Consider the following 13,135-nt stretch of genomic DNA (forward strand, 5'->3'; position numbering starts at 1 on the left):
AGCTAAGAGGCAAATCTAAAATCCACCACCCTCTTTCGAAAAAGGTCCTTTTTTGATATTGTCTTCTGATACTTAAAAGTATAGCAATATATAGGTGCAAATACATTCTTTTTATGTACACATTCAGCACTGGTGAGGCCACAGACAGAGCAGTGTGTCCACTTTTTGCACATACATGCGGAGCCCATTGCAGGAGTGGAGAGACCTCAGGGGATCCAGCAGAAAGCAACCCCAGCAGTGAGACATGGACAGTATGATCTACACAGAGAAACTGATGGTGCTGAGCTTGATTACTCTGGCAAAGAGAAGGTTGAGAGATATTTTCCTAAATCCATTTCCATTTCAAGGCAGTGTTGACTAACACCAGGCAGTGTACCAAGGGGCCATGACCAAACTGTGCCTGACAAGCTTCAGGGTGGACATTAGGAAAAAAATATTTCCTCTGGAAAAATTATTAATTATTATTAATATTAGCACTTGTGTCTGAAAGTTTTATTTGTTTGCTACATCTCTGTATCAAATTGTGGGCAAATATGAAGTCCTTTTCCTACCTTTTGGTTAAACAATAAAATGCACATTTGGGGAAATTTGGTACAAGCTCAGACAAAAGTCATAAAACCACCTCAAAAGGCAGATTGTTCTTTGCATGAAGATTCAACTGATTTCTCTTTGGTGAGGAATGAGGCTGATCATTACAATGGTCTGTATACTTGAAAATGGCAGGTTTTTTAATTCACTGTAGGAATTAAATCACATTGTCTCAATCACATTCTCTTGATTTGCACCACACAGTGTTCTGATTTTATTCTGACTCAGAAGATTCTGCAATTTACAACTGAAAATTTATCTTGCACACAGTCTTATGTGGTTCATTGATCTACCTCTCAGATATTCAGCATATTCTGTGTGTCAATGGATAGGAGATTTGGCAGCCTGACCTCTGATGTACCCATCAAATACCTGACCCAAGACTCCTAAGGCTGTGGAAGTACTGCTTTTGATGCAGAATATTTGACAAAACCTCTGATCTAAAAATTTAATTATTTAATTAAGCATTGTCATATAAACAACATTTTAAAAGGTTAAAAAAAGGTTAACAGGTGGGCACAGCCCTGACTAGTATAGGCAGCAATGAATGGTTTTGACATCTCAAATTCACTTGAGATCTCCCCCACTGAAATATGCTGAAATGAGCAAACAATGCTCTCAGTCTTTTTTGAACAGCTAAATTTGTGCTGTTTTCATCAAAGAACTTAGCTAGGTTCCTTTTAACTCCCTTCTCTGGTGTTTTTGCCACCAACTTCATAGTGATTCCACATGTGTAAAAAATCATTAAATCCTCATGCACTTTGATTTATAGCTTCAGCTTTAGATCTTGTTATGCCAAGATTCTTCCCTGTGTCTTGATGCTTTGTTTTTTCATCAGCAGCTACTGGCTCCAGGTAAAGCCAGGTCCAGGATTACCTCAGCAATTGTGGGAGGCTGTCTCTGCTCCAGAGATACTGCAATTACACAAGATAAGTAAACAGTAGGAGGGAAAATGTTAGGGGTATGAGAGGATCTCATCTTTGTCAGAATAAATCATAAAGCTAGCCATGTTCTTGTTCACTGCACTATGCCTCAGCCATTGTGTAAAGACATCTAACCAAGAAATATAAGACAAGTGACTTAGAAATGTTGTAATATAGGAGTAAAAGGATAAGCCACAGGGAGGCAAGGAGAAAAGAATACAAGTTAGGTCAACAATGTCATTAAGAGCAATCATTAAAAGAAAGAAGATCGTTAACTGCTGTTTCAGATTCTGTGCTGTTCTTAAAACAATGTACTGCTATTTTCTTCTTTCCTCTAACCTGGTATATTACTTCTTTCTTTGTTTAATGACACCAGACATGTACTTAAGAAAATTGCTCACCAAGGATCTGATTTATTGCCTAAGATCCTATTTGCATGAAAAAACAACACCAAAGCAGTATTTGACAGGTACATATCAATTCAACTCCTAAGGGGTGCATTTTGAGTCAATTGTGCAAGGAATTAGGCATGCAGTTACCTACAACATTTATTTAAATCTGTGAGAATTTGGTAATTCTCCTCAAAAAGTAAAATTACAAGCAGACTGTCTGGATTCAAGTGCACTGCAAGTACAACTTTGTTGTCCTGACCCACGAAACTCAGCCATTTTATTCTACAGTGTCTCAAAAACATTTCAGTTAAACTTCATTTTATCTTGCTTCTGCCATTTCCAAGCCACTACCAAAAATTATTCAGAGTTGGCTAGGGCTAGTCCAGCTGGTATGAGTTCATTATTGGAAGAATGATACCCACCTGTTCCTCTCCACATCATCTTCAAAGTACATTCAGAAGTCCATCTAATAAAAAACTTTGCAGGAGAAAAACTTGCTTATTGCAAAAGCAAAGATGTAAAACTCAAGGGATTTCCCATTTTACTGTCAGTGAAACATTCTTTTCTGTGTTAGCAAAATGGATACAAATGCATTTTGGTCACAATCAGCTACCAGGGCAAGCTAATTGATTTTAAACTGTTGGCAGAAATAGGAAAAAATATTGATAAAAAAGAGAAATAATTATTTAATGCTTACAGTCACAGCTGACTGGGAATTTTCCAGCAAAACAATAGTTGCAATAAAATATAAATTTGTCATTACCATCTGCTCCTCAAAGTCCTGATACTTTATGAACATTGATGCACTAAGACTTAAAATGTCCATGTTATGTAGAAAACTATTTATTAGCCTGTTTTATAGATGCATAGCTTTCTGTGGGCCATTTGCATAGACATGAATTTAATGCTATGGGAGCACCTCTGGGTCAGACTTTCATGTGTCCAATTTCCACGTATTATCTGTGGCATTTGGGCTTCTAAATTACTTTTTTTTTTAGCAGGAGAAACAGCTGCTTTGTGGGTCAGGCTTTTAAAATAATCTTTGAACACTGATTGGCAGAGAGACTTGCTGATGTATGTGATATATCCAGATAAGAGAAAGGAAAGTTCCAGTGGTGCCAGCTGAGATGGAGGAATCTGACCTTATATGTTTTAATGTGTGAGGAAACCAGCTCTTTCTTCATTAGAGAAATGGCTGAGCAATGAATGGAGCATGTACTCATACAGAGAACACCAGCATGAAAGATTAAGAAGTAATGCACCAAGAATATTTTACAAGAAGAAATATATGCAAATAGAGCACCATATTAAGGCAGGAGGTCGAGGCTCTAATACCAGACCCAGCCCTTCAAATTTAAATGACACTTTGGTTAAGTTACTTAAGCTGTTAGTACCATTTCTTCCTCTCTCCCTTTGTCTGCCTGTTCTGTCTAGACACTAAGCTTCTTAAAGCCTGGACTGTGTTTTTTGTGCTCACACAATGCACAGAACAATAACAGCTCCATGCTCAGCTGGAACTTTTAGACAGCGTCATAATGTAGCTAATTAATGGTAATGAGATCTATGGAGTATTTCTGATGCTGCTTTTTAAATATATCTGTGCTGGGTCAGAGCTGTGAGACTTCTCATGCATACACTGAATCAAATCCCATTCTGCCAGCTGAACAAGGAAAGTTTCCATGGCTAGTGGGTAAGGAGTATGATTTCTGCAGCATCAAATCACATTGGGAAAATCCTCCCAGGAACAATGACTGGACAAATATACTACTTGCAAGTGGAATATATTGATGATGGAAGCCTTGGTTTTGTTCCTTTTTTCTTTTGTATCCAGCTATATAGTAAGAGGGAATCATATTAGTAAAAATTCTGGTGATGTTATTAGCAGTAATTATTCTGATAATGTTGCATAGTAAAGGCATTGTCTACTTCTTTGGTTTGGTTTAGCTTGGGAGTCCCATAATTTTGTTGTCTGATTTCTTGAAAGGGGAAATAACCCAACCCGGCTTCCAGGGAAAGGTATTGTTTAGTCTGATTTACTTAGTCACCCTCAGCATACATTCCTAGCATGTCTGTTCATGCATGCCCTTTCTAGTTTTTCAGTGAAGTTATGCATGGAGTATGCCGAGTTGGAAGGGACCCATCAGGACCATCAAGTCCAACACCCAGACCTATGCAGGACACCCCAAGAGTCACACCCTGTGCCCAAGAGCATTGTCCAAACGCTTCCTGAACTCTGTCGGACTTGGTGCTGTGGCCACTTCCCTGAGGATCCAGTCCCAGTGACCAACCACTCTCTGGAGGAAAAACCTTTGCCTGGTATCCTACCTAAACCTCCCCTGGTCCCGCTTCCTGCCATTTCCTCGAGTCCTGTCACTGGTCACAAGAGCAAAAAGATCAGTACCTGACTCTCTGCTTCCCCTCGTGGGGATAATGAAGACTGAGGTGTCCCCTCAGTCTTCTCCAGGCTGGACAGACCAAGCGACCTCAGCCACTCATTACACAGCTTCCCCTCAAGGCCCTTCACTGTTCCAATGATGTAGAGCTATGTAGAGCTAAACTCGGAAATTTTCTGGAAAGATCTTCCTAGGTTAAGGGGGCTGAATAGTTCAAATGTTAAATTTATTTTCTTAAACCTGATTGTTGTTCCAGGTGGTTGCAAATAACCATGGTAATCAGGGAACAATCACAGACAGCTCTCTTCCTCTGTGAAGAGGAAGCTGCACAGAGGAAAAGGAATTAGCATAGTTTGAGTAGGGGCACATTTGTCTTTCACATTTTTTCTGTCTCAAGAAAGTGTAGGGGTTTTCTGTTTGAGTTGGATGAATCCTAGCAATGCTACTGTGGAAACAGCGACAAAGGGTTCCTTGTTGTCATTGTTCTGCTGTTTGGGGTTTTTTTTGTTTGTTTTAAACAAGAAACTTCAGCAAACCTGATACACAAACACCTACCAACCTCCCTGCCCAATTCCTGTGCTTGTGCTAGCTCACTGCCAAAACAGCAAATGCAGCACACACTGAGCATGGCATATTTTTGCATAAAGTAGAGAAGTCATAGATGAACTTGGTTCCCACTTGGGCTGACTTTTTTTAATGAGGACTTCATGCAGAGAAAGATGACTAGTCAAGCACATTTTCCTCAACCCAGTTTCACCCATGGGGTTATATACTTTATTTATTTTTAAATTAATGATTAGGAAGGAATCCATGGATTTTGGGTGTTTTGTATCAGTGGAAAAAAATGCGGCAAATTTTTTTACTACCAAGAGGATTTTTTTTCGCTTTCCATGAGCAGATATTAACCTGTGTTCCATTTCAAATAAGAGTTTCAGAGACTTGAATCTCTTTTATCTTTTCCTCATTCTTGATTTATGATCACTATATTTGGAAGTGGCAAAATATTTTCTTTTCTTTCTGAAATGGAGTATTGTTCTGCTTGTCAGATTCTCTTGACCAGCCTTCGGTGTTTCCACAGCAGAGATGCAGGGGTAAAATGCTCCTATAGGCAGAGTTCTGTTCTCTGTCTCATTATCCATTTGAGTTGCAGTTACTATATCAGAATTTCTTCTGAACTGGAGTTTTCTTCTTTTAGGAAAGGAATGGGTCATTTTTCTGATAAGACTCCGATAAAAAAGTTATCTTTTATTCTGTTTAACTTGTACAGTTCTAAAAGAAGACCCAGCTTCTCAGAAGTGATGCCCAGTAATAGAAAATTGTGAGGATTATTTTTAAAATTTTTTTTTCAAGGACTTCCTGTCTTTTCAGAAGGGAGTATGGTGCCACTTATATTATTGTCATTTTGGTGACAGACAGGCTCAAAATAAAAAAATGTATAAAACTATTTTTTTTACAGCTTGCCATGTTCTTGCTTTCCGTAGCCTGCAGGTATGTTGTACTATTCAGCTTTAAGTCTCAAGTTTGTTATTATTGGGGGGGGAAAACAGTATGTCCTCCTATAATCTTTTCAGAAACCTAGGAGTCATAGCAGATAAACAGCTCAGATTCAATCATTGAGTCTTCAACCTAAGAAGAAGACAGTTTTCAGTACTTCCTTGGAGACTTCAAAATTACTGGAGTTTTCAACCCACACCTATTTACAATCTAATTAATCAGTTTGGGAAGAGAGGAAAATAATAAAATACCCCAGTCTTGTTATGAAAAACAAAAAATACAGCAATGGGTTACCTTTCTTTTGTGGGAGAATTTTGTGAACACTTTATTGTGTACAGAAACTGTTTTTGTATGAAACCGAATTTACTTGGGAAAATATTAATTTATTTTTTTTTAAACAACCAATGCAGGTTTGGAGAAGACTAGCTTATAAAAAGTCTGTTTTGAACAATATAAACTCTGTTAAGGTTAGAGATCAGAACTCATAAAATTGTATGTTTTCCCTTCCAGTCACAATGAATAGATTTATTTCATTTTTTTTCTTTAGTTGTTACATGAATCCATTGTTCACATAAATATTTTGTAGGGGACAAACACTCAGGAATTAAACTGCAAAAAATCATACAAGATACGGTCTTGCTGCTAGCATTTCTTATGAAAATCACATCACTTAAAGAGCTCTATGGAAAAAAAAAAAAGAAAACCATCAGTAATGTCTTTTTGCTGGATTAATGACAAACTGACTAATGTGCTCTACCCACTTTGTGCCATTCCAATGACATTGAGTAGCTTTAAATATGGTTTTAATGGCATTATTGAAATGCTGTTGAGCAACCAGTATGCACCAGCAAATCCGTCCTTTCAAGTATAATAGATTGTATAGGCTCATTTCATGTTTCTTCTATCCAAATGAGGTTAACACATACTTTTGTTTAAATGTAAGATGAAGATAGCACTCAGCTCTGTAGCTGTTATTCAGAAAAGGCTGTTTCAACTTTTCTGTTCAAGTGACAACTACAGGAAGAGGTCAGAAGGAATCATAGATCATAAATGAATGCATTTTTATGCAATTCAGAATTCTGCAGATCCTCTCTGTCCACTACCTCAAAAGAAAGCAACAAAATAATCCAGTACTGTAGAGGGATGATGGGTGGACATTCCTCCATGAGATACATAACCTGTGATCCATGATCCATATCTCTGTGCAAATTGCCCCAAATTACCACAAAATAAACTAGGACATGAATTTACCTCTTTTTTTTTTTTCCAAAGGCCACAACACAACCTAACTCATTCTGAAGTCTCCTCCATAGAACTGACAGAGAAGTTTTATAGATTAAACACACTGCTTTCACGCTAATGATCCCAGTTTTGCAATGAGTTAATATAAAATATAAACAACATTTTTTACAACCACTACTTAGTGCAACGCGTGCACAATTAGCATCCTTTATGAATACCCTTTCATGCATTTATTAAAGAGTCCATAAAAATGCCGAGTCCAATATATTTAGTATTTTTTCTCCTCTGCAATAAAGTACCTTAGTATGAGTAAGAAAAGAATGACAAGCTGAAGTGCTTTGCATCCCAATCCATCATTTAAATTATGCAGGAATTACTGGAAATGAATTTTTTTGTACTTTAACAGAGCTCAAGTGTTTCTTAAGCCATAACAACACAATGGATTTGGTGATCACTTCAGAATAATCATGATACTGTAGCTCCTTTTGGAGCTCTAAAAGACCATTCAGATATTTTTCTCTATTTTAGCAGCTTTCAAACCCCAAATTCTCTCTGCCAGTAGCAGTGCTTAACTGCCTAACACCTGAGAGGTGTTTCTCCATTGCTCATCAGCTCCTGTATCTGGCTCAGCTGAAACATCAGCACTAAACACAGCCTTGAAGGGAAACACACAATTTTTCAGTTAGAGGGTAATCTAAAAAAAAAAAAAAAAAAAGATAAGCCGTATACCTCAGAACTTTTTATTATTCTCCTGTTGGGTAACTGAGGCTGATCTTATGAGGATATGAACTACACCATTCTGCTCTCTAGGGGTATAATAATCTAAAAGTGATTACATCTTATCTTCATACCCTAGAAGATTTGCTCTGTATTTGTCATGCTATCTATGTGCATAAGAGACAATTCTGAATTCTTCCTAAATAAGAGATAAATTTTCTCTTTATCCATCAAAAAACCTGGGATAGAATTCACTTTCCACATCATCACCAAAATTTTTAATTGATTTGCTTGTATATTTTGCATGCATTACTGGAAAATTATGAAGTTATCTGTAATTATGGTTACGATGAAATTCTATTATAAGGTTAAGAGGAGTGTCTTTATAATTACAGTGTAAAATTGATGGAACTACTGCAAACTGCAGATTTTGAAATTTGGTTAGTATTGATCAGTGATCAACATTTTGCAAGCTGTCATTATCAAAGTTACTCTTCTGTGGGTTATATCCAAAACTCTAAACACATGTCAATAACACTTGTCTTTGTAAGGCTTCACAACTAAAATTAAAATTTGCTTGAATATTGATTTTTTTAAACCTTCCTGAAATCTAAGAAAATTTGTATACAAATTCTTACCTTAAAAATTGCACCTGTCTCTGGCATGAGTACTTCCAAATGTCCTCAGCCTTTAGAGATGTTCAAATCCAGACAAGAACTTTCATACTTCTGGCTGAAATATTTTTATGTCATAAGAATCATGCTGTGGGATCCTGGCAAATCACTTCACCACTTTTTATATCCATGTTTTTAGCTTTCTTGATGAAGGATATGTCATTTTAGTGGCTTGGTGATTATTCTTTCTCAGAAAATATTGGGTGTGGCCTTCAGGCCTCTTGTATACCACTGGCAGTGATTCCCATCATCTGTCCATTTAACACAGAACTACAAAACTGTCAGTACAGTTTCACAGTTATATAAAGGTACAGAATAGGCCTAAATAGGCTCTTATAAGTTGTTCAGTTCACATCCCTGCCTCAAGATATCTAGCATGCAACAAGCAGTTTTTACCATGAGATAGATAAGTGAGAAACTTTATTTGAAATTAGAATCTACTAAGTTGTCATATTGTATTCTGGCAATAGCTACCTGCATTATAATTCAGGGGAGAATTATTCCATAAAACAGAGAATGAACCTCAAGTGAGGTAAATCAACAAGCAGGCTGATCTTAAGCAAGCTCAGCACTAGGAACTGATTCATAATTTATAATTCAAAGTATGTAGGTCTTGGTAATCATCTAGATGGAAGGCACTATTTTAATATAAATCCCCTTGAATCTATTATCTATTATTTGGCAGGTACTGAATTAAGTGCAAACTGAAAAGTGTGCTTGACATAAGAAAGGAAGGTGAATGTTTGTGGGCAGAGGAAAGCAGATTGTTGGAAAGGCTAGGGTGAAGGAGAAATGAGATTTGTTTAAACTAAGACACAGTGAATATTGGTCAAAACCAGCTCTGCTATTCATGGAATCATGGAGATACTGAGTGGGAAAGGATCTTTAAAGGCCATTAAGTTCAACTCACTTGCAGTGAACAGGGACATCTTCAACTAGGTCAGGTTGCTCAGAGACCCATCTAACCTGACCTTGAATGTTTGCAGGAATGTGGCATTCACCACTTCTCTGGGAAACTTGTTCCAGTGTTCACCCTGTTAGTCACCATGAATTTCTTCCTTTTATCTAGTCTGACTCATCTTTAAAACCATTACCCTTTGTCTTTGCAGCAGGCCCTACTAATGGGTCTGTCCCCATTTTTTTAGAAGCCTACTTAAACACTGCAGGGCCACAATAAGGTGTCCCTGGAACCTTCTCTTCTTCAGGTTGAACAGCCCCAGCTCTCTCAGCCCTTTCTTTCAGAAGAGGTGTTCCATTCCTAGGTTCATTTTTGTGGTCCTCCTACAGACTTGCTCCAACCACTCTATGTCTATCCATGCTGAGAGCTCCAAGCTGGACGCAATATTCCACGAGCAGTGGGACACAGGTGAAGTCAGTACAAACTTCCTGATGCAGCAAAAAACACTCTCTGTAGTGGCAGCACCTGAGCAAATTCAGCACAGAAGCCACAGGTTTCAAGCAGTCTTTAGGCTGCTTCAGTTTGCATGGGAACAGATGGATCACAAAAAATCCCAGTTTGCAGCCACCTTTGGCTTTTTAGTGTCTGTACACAAAACAGTTGAATATGAGCTACTGTGTGACATTCATCTAGGGAAACTTTTGATTCTTCTGTCAAGATTAACACTAGCATGAGGGTGCTTTCGTCCTATCTGTGCTTTCTAGATGTTTGCCGTATGGCTCTAGAGACAGCATTCAGGTATCTAGCCTAGAATGCCAGGTTATTTCAAAGAAATTCAATCCTGTGATCCAAAGGCTATTGTACAGCTGTGGGGTTAATCACTTAAGTGTTCTTAGCTGGATAAATGCTGTTTGTTTGAGTTTAACATCAGAAATATGAAACACCATAGGACCTGGCATACCAGCAAAAGGTTCTGCAAAATACTTGTATGTTACTAATTATAATAATTCAAAGTCTTTCAGCAAGAGCTATAATTAAATGTCCTTACAGCTGAGTACATTCCCTTTTTCATGTTCTTAATGGTCATTTTTTTTTATAATAGCCTTAGTTTCAGTACTGCCTGAGCCAATCCACTACCCTGACTGATGCCTACACTCCAGTGACATGCACTGCATGTCAAAAGTATTTTATTTCTCAACTGATATGAGAACAAAACATCTTTCAGGGTCTGCACTGTACTCTTCTTTGCAGTAAGAATTGGAAAGCTGGGCTCTGAACAATGTCTTTTAGAAAACTTCCATTCTATTCTGATCCCATTTCACTGCTAATGTTCTGAATTTGGTGAAGTGACAGTTTCACGTGTTTCATTGCTATAGTAACACCAACAAAGAAGCCTTCCTAGCTTAAAGGAATTTAGAGAAACTGAGGGAGATGGTTATGTGAAAGATGAAATTGTAAGTAGATATGAGGGACTTAATTTCTCCTTGAAAAAGAAAAAGAATCTTTTAGAATTTTTCTGAATTCTAAAACATATTTCATTCTTATTATTTTGTAGTGATCCGATAGTCCATGTTAGAAGTGAAATAGCCATTGTCCTGGGCCGTTTCATAACATAGGAATCTTAGCTTTGAAATCCTAAGATCACCAAAAGAAAAAAGTGGAAGTTAATATGTATTTCTTACAAATGAGGAATTGAGGCACAAACTGATTTAGACTGAGCATTAATCTCCTGAGTCTGTTTATGCACAAGTCTATAATTTTACTCAATATCAGTGTGAGAAAAAGATCCTAGATATTTATGCAAACAGATGTAAAGGAAAAACCCCTTTTCAATTTTTAATATTTCTTGTGAAGTTTCAAGAGTGCACAGCTCTTGAAGAGTGCTGTCACTTCTACCGATAACTTGCCTTCCAGGTAATTGCTGGTAAAGACAACAATTCATTAAATAGTACTCAGAGAAGCACAAGGTAGGAGTACAGCTCTCTCCCACCAGTTCTTTGAGGGCTCTTATGTGTAATTTGTCTAGACTTGCTCAATTAGATGTTGTATAACACCCCCCCTCAGTTTCAAATAGACTTCAAAATACCTTATACAAACACAACTCTTAGTCTTTCCTCAAGTACAGATGACTTTTGCCTTTTCTGTTCATTACTAGTACTATCACATTTCCCAGCTCTTAAAAACCAGCAGTTTTGTGGACTTTTAATAATTTACTTCTCCAAAGAACAATTCCTTCAAGTTCTCTTAGACACTTAGGATGATGTGAATCTTTTCTGCTACTCCACTGAGTATGAAGGTAACTTAGTTGGTTACCTAGTTTGAGGAGTTTTCTGAAGGCTGAAGTTAATAATTCACATCTAGTCACTCCTTCTGCTGAGATCAGTGGTTCTAATACTTATCCCTTGTTCTAATGAACAAGATCTGATTTCTTTTTCTACCCAAAGCGCATGTACTGCAGGATGAAGACCTAAAGACCATTGTTACAATCTTTCTTAAGACAGAAAAAAAGAAGAGCTTTCATAAGAATCAAGGATGTATACTGCTTTCACTGAAAATTTTGGGGGGTTCTCACATTTTCTTTGCGTCTTACTTTGTGGTTTTGGTTTGCTTTTGTTTTTTAATAGAAAGTAGCTTGTACCCTCAGCTTAATAGGTGTTTTAAAAGTTGGAAATGAGCATTCCTAAAGAACAGTGAAATCTGGACTGTAAGATAAAGTATGTTCAAGATTTATAATTTTACAGAACCTTACTGCTAATGAACCAATCTCATGGTATTTTATTGCCTGACACATCCTCACAAGACACAATATTGCTTACAGGAGACAAGCAACAGCTTAGCAAGAAGAAAAGAAAATTACTTCAGTGGTACGATGTTGAGATGAAGAAATAACAAGCCAACAGAACAGAAAGTGTGAGAAAAGCCTTCCTATTCAATTTTAGATGTTTATTTTTTCAAATAAGAGAGGAACTTGGAAATTAATCTGAAAATAAATGGGATCATAATAATAAGTTTATCTTATTCAGTTTCCACGTCTCACTACAATGTGCAGTGCCTTCAGCAGATAAGTAGGGTAGTATTTATCCTAAATGCAATTCAGGTTTATCATGAGAACAGATTGCTTTGCCTTATATCCTTTCCAGCCAGCTTCATGGTGGTGAAGATAAATCAGCTCATAATATCAGTGCCAAAGGATTTTCCTTTCCTCCCTTTTATTGACAAATATTTTTTTTACAGGACAGACCAATGTGTGAAATCAATCCGCACACATGACAATCCCTCATGTAATGACAGAAGGATGAGCAACAGCCATTGATCTCTCCTTGTCACAGCCAAGGACTATGCAAAATGATTTTAGAAAGGGAAAAAAATGCCAGCAGGTCTGGGGAAAGAAGGAGGTCAAATCTACCTCAAATGAGGAATAAAGCAGACAAAAGACTGGATGCTATCTCACCTGTGTGAGTTGTATTGAAATTGTTGCAGTTAATTAGATTACTCCAATCCAGAATCCATAGCAATGCATTTATATGACACCAACTGAGTTAGAATGTCCTATCTCAGTCCAATACAGTCCCTGCAGTGAAGTCAATTCCAATTTATAAGGGCAGTGCAAAACGTGTTGCATAAGTTTTCAGTCTCACTTCTTGTTCAACATTTACTTCATATTTATGTCATTTAGTAATGAACACATCAGTGATGAATGTTCATCTCATAGAAAATAGCTTTGTCAGGTATACTTACAATTTTGGGAGTGAGAAAAAGATTTTTTTTCTGGTTTTGCCTTTCTCACTGTTATCAACCCATGCTACATCCGTAA

The sequence above is a fragment of the Chamaea fasciata genome, unplaced genomic scaffold, assembly GCF_029207755.1.
Source record: "Chamaea fasciata isolate MVZ Bird 193981 ecotype frontalis unplaced genomic scaffold, bChaFas1.0.hap1 SCAF_8, whole genome shotgun sequence".
Classification (NCBI taxonomy): domain Eukaryota; kingdom Metazoa; phylum Chordata; class Aves; order Passeriformes; family Sylviidae; genus Chamaea; species Chamaea fasciata.